Here is a 5,137-nt window from a genome sequence, read left to right as displayed (position 1 = left end):
AGGCCCCGTCCAATCGCTCCTCTGCGGGGGTTTGCAGAGCCAGGATGAGGTGAAGCTGTCCCTTCGCCTGATCACCTAACTAAGCAAAGGACAAGGCGGGGCCTGGCAGCTAGCAGCGGCTCGCATCTGGAAAAAAGAGGCAACTAACGGCAAGTTCGACGACCGCTATCTTTCCCCGCTATAAAAAGCGCGGAGGTCTTTCTTCCCGAGCGGATCATCGCTGGTCCTGGATAAGATCGCAGATGAAAGCTCAGCCCGTCACACTGGGAAACACGTCAGGGAATACAGGATGTCTTCTGAAGCATCTTTAAGATCTTATGCTTGATACTTTTTAGGACGACATTTTGGTGTAGTGCAAGGATCTCCAACCTTGGTAACTTTAAGCCTGGAGGACTTCAACTCCCAGAATGCTGGAATTCTGGGAGTTGAAGTCCGCCAGGCTTAAAGTTGCCAAGGTTGGAGACCCCTAGTGTAGTGAATGGCTGACCCAGGGGTGGAAGAGCTGTCTTCCCAAGCTTTGAAGGACACGCGCCTTCTCGTCTAAATATATGGGAGCTTTTGATCGTTAGGTACTAATTGCCAGTCATTTATAGAAATAATCAGTTCAAATGTAATTACTAATCCGATTGGCATTTTATCTTGACTGGTTCAGGAAGCAGTGCTCTGAAACTAATTTGGGCTCTTTGTTTCTTGTAAAATTGCTTCTTCTGAACCCCATAAAGTTCCTCCTCAAAGAATATTCAATTGAAGCATCATTATTGCCCAGGTTTAATTTAATTTCTCATTACTTAGATAATGCAATAATATCAGTCACTTAGCAAAATAGACCCCAAACTTTAATTCTGCACAATTCTGTCATTAGAGTCACAAAATAGGAAAGACTTGTTTCCAGAAGTCCTTCCATGTTCCAACAGAACATAGAAGATATCCATTGGAGCAGCATCTTGCTGAAGAATAGTTCAGACAAACATGCTTATTGGGTGTTCATTTCTTTTCAACCATTATGTGCTCTGTCTCCCTCCCCCATCCCTCAAATCAATGTCAGATATGATAACACTCTTAACAATCAAGCAACAATACAGTACTTAGATGGGTGAAAGAATGGATTAATTTGAGGCACAACCTTAGAAGGACACCACCTTCAATTAGGTTGGCAGGCTTTTTTTATGGTATGAGAAGAATAAGATGCATAACTATTTTCATAGATGCTATTAGAAATTAAAGAACAACATTATTTGAAAGTACAAGTCTGGCTTTCCACAGTGGAAGCATTGATACATCCTAATGTTATTAACATGGAAAAAATTGTAAGATATAAAGATATTCTGAATGAACAGGGGGAACTAAAAACTAAGCAAGAACTTACTTGTCTAGGGGTGGACATAGCATGGTGGCCACAAATGCAGATACAATCTCAATATGAGAAAGATGCTAAAATGTATGATTTTAATAAAGCATTAACAGAACTGGACCAGATATTAACAGGAAAGAATGAAAAACTGATAAAGAAAATATATAGCTACTTATTAAGTATCAAACTGGAAAATGAGCAGGTAAAGGAGACAATGTTAGTTTGGGCTAAAGATTTTGGATATGCAATAGAACTGGATAAATGGCAGAAACTGTGGGATAGAAATGTCAAATTAGCTATGTCAACTGCATATAAAGAAAATTTGTATAAAATGTTTTATAGATGGCATTTTGCACCAACAAGACTGGCAAAAATGTTTAAAGATAGATCCGCTAAATGTTGAAATTGCAACCAGATGCCTGGTTCCTATTATAATATGTGGTAGACATGCCCAAAACCTAAAAAATATTGAACGAAAATACATATTTGGCTGGGAAAAATGATAAAGCAGCATATAGACTTGAAACCAGAAATATTTTTATTGGGCACCCTGCCGGAAAAATATGATAAAAGGCATATATATTTGATTTTACATGTATTAACTGCAGCCAGAATTGTATTTGCACAATGGAGAAATGACGAGGTCCCGACAGATGAGAGTGTAAAATATTAGAATGTGCAGAGATGGTTAGATTAATGCTTACAATTGAAAAAGAAGAAACTGAATATTTCTTGATATGGGACCTATTTTACCAATGGTTAGATAATAAAAACAGAAGTTAGAGATTGGACATATTAAAAGGATAAATGTTATGAAAGAAATTTGTTAAAGTAAATAAGTTAAATATTATTGTTATTATAGTATTAATATTATTGTGATGAATATTACTGTAAACATCTTGATTATGATTGCATAAAAATAATTGTACCCAGACAACACAGTTTGACTGAAATTGAATTTTTTACGTTATATAAACAAAAAAATAAAATAATTATGAGAATCCGCTAAAAAAACCCCAATCAAGCAGCAATAAAAATAATAACAATCACTATTTTGATTTTGTCCCTGATCAAATTCATCTTTTGTTTTCTACCCAACGTCCAGCTTTAGTCTTGAAATTGTCCTCTTGCTGCTCCCTGACCTGTCTTGTCCATAAATGCGATAAATCCCTTATTCGAGTCATGTATAAAAATGTGTATAAAACATGTATAAAACTTAGGAGTTTTTGTTAAATCACCCAACTGAACAATCTTTAACAATGCTTAAATAAACCAATTACAGTATTCTTCCAACTGGCTATGGTGATTGACTATTATTACTATTATGTTCATTTTATTAAGTAGGAGTCCATTTTACCCAACCTGAAAAGTAATCTGTTGTTCAAACAATCATGGCTGGGTTATCTTGTTCCCACATATACAGTATTTAATGTGCTTATATGCACAGTACTGTTGGAAACTCAGGTGTGTGAAATGTGACGTTGTTGCAACAGCTGTCATGCTGTATTGTTCTTGATCTGTAAGCAAACAAAACCTGAGGTTTTTAATTAAAATAAGTGTTCCTTACAATTCAATCAAGGGCTAGTCAATGGGCTAGTAAATTAAGGTAGCTTACTTATTTAAAATGTGAATATGATTTTTTTAAACTTTGAAGTATTATATCCTAAAGCCAGGGTGGTTAATATAAATATTATTTTATTATAATGGGAGTGGGAGGCACCGTTTATCGGTGGTTCTCCTCCTATCTCTCTGACCGGTCGCAGACGGTGTTGACAGGGGGGCAGAGATCGTCCGCGAGGCGCCTTACTTGTGGGGTGCCTCAGGGGTCGATTCTCTCGCCTTTCCTGTTCAACATCTATATGAAGCCGCTGGGTGAGGTCATCAGTGGTTTCGGGGTGAGTTACCATCTGTACGCTGATGACACTCAGCTGTACTTTTCCACCCCGGACCACCCCAACGAAGCTGTCGAAGTGCTGTCCCGGTGCTTGGAAGCCGTACGGGTCTGGATGGGGAGAAACAGACTCAAGCTCAATCCCTCCAAGACGGAGTGGCTGTGGATGCCGGCACCCCGGTACAGTCAGCTGCAACCGCGGCTGACTGTTGGGGGCGAGTTATTGGCCCCAATGGAAAGGGTGCACAACTTGGGTGTCCTCCTGGATGGGCGGCTGTCGTTTGATGATCATTTGGTGGCCGTCTCCAGGAGGGCCTTTCACCAAGTACGCTTGGTTCGCCAGTTGCGCCCCTTCCTGGACCGGGATGCCTTATGCACGGTCACTCACGCTCTGGTCACATCTCGTTTGGATTATTGCAATGCTCTCTACATGGGGTTGCCCTTGAAGTGCACCCGGAGGCTGCAGCTAGTCCAGAATGCAGCTGCGCGAGTAGTAACGGGAACCACTTGTTGCTCCCATGTAACACCACTACTACGCAGTCTGCACTGGCTTCCTGTGGTCTTTCGGGTGCGCTTTAAGATTCTGGTTACCACCTTTAAAGCACTCCATAGCTTAGGGCCCGGGTACTTACGGGACCGCCTGCTGTTACCTCATGCCTCCCACCGACCCGTACACTCACACAGAGAGGGTCTTCTCAGGGTGCCGTCCGCCAAACAATGTCGGCTGGTGGCCCCCAGGGGTAGGGCCTTCTCTGTTGGAGCCCCTACGCTTTGGAACGAACTTCCCCCTGGTTTACGCCAAGTGCCTGATTTTCGGACTTTTCGCCGTGAGCTGAAAACGCATTTATTCATCCAAGCGGGACTGGATTAAAAGTTTTATTAAATTTTAACCGGGTTATTTATTAATTTTTTAGGGTTTTAAACTTTTTAAAGTCGGCCACTCTTGTAATATGCTTAGTTTTAAATTCTGTTTTGATTGTGTATATTGTGGGTTTTAATTTTGGCTGTACTGAGTCCTTCGGGAGAAGGACGGTATAAAAATCTAATAATAAATAAATAATATAAAATTGAAGACTTTGTCTTTTGTTCATATTTCAGACGATATTAAAAATCATCAGGGATTGCTGTTGGAAAGGACAATAACTTAGAGGAGTACATATATTTTATATGAAGAAAGTTACAAATTTGGTCTTATTATATATCCAAAACCCACTTTTTAAAGTAGTTACATAAAAGCTTATGCACACACACACATGTACTGAGAGAGAATTTTCAGAATTCATTTATATGCAAGAACTATCTCCTAGGATTCCATATCTTTTATCTTCATATCTGCTTACTTAAAAATTATGAGAATGAGATCACATTAATTACTTGAGGGGTCTATAAGTGGATGAAAATCAGGCTATGATGCCTCTCATACAACGTTATATTTCTCCAACTAATAATGAAAGAAAATTTCAGTTCTTATAAATTTATCAACATGATATCAAGCACTCTAGAAATTTGAACGTATTTCCACTGGTCAGAATAGAATTGTTTACAAACTTTAGGCTTTACTTAACAATTGTTAACAGCATTAGAAGGCTTTCAAAGAAAAATGCAACTAAACCATAGCTGAATAAAGGGTCAGTTAATACTATTAGGCAAGTGAAATGTTACATCTTTACACCTTTAAATCTGAAGCGCTGCACCACTTTAATATGTCCAGTATATATGGCCCAAACTGTGGTTGAGTTTGATTTTTTTTCTTGTTCCAAACACTACAAAATGCTAAAAAGGCTGTTAGAGTTGGATATTAGCAAGCTATGCATGGTTGCAACTTGCCACACTAACAAGTATTAATTTATTCTGCAAGTACCAGATTCGTGTTTGCACCAAGTCATGCTTTGCTT

This window comes from Ahaetulla prasina, chromosome 1 (assembly GCF_028640845.1).
Source record: "Ahaetulla prasina isolate Xishuangbanna chromosome 1, ASM2864084v1, whole genome shotgun sequence".
Taxonomy (NCBI): domain Eukaryota; kingdom Metazoa; phylum Chordata; class Lepidosauria; order Squamata; family Colubridae; genus Ahaetulla; species Ahaetulla prasina.
Note: the sequence above shows the minus strand (reverse complement) of the source record.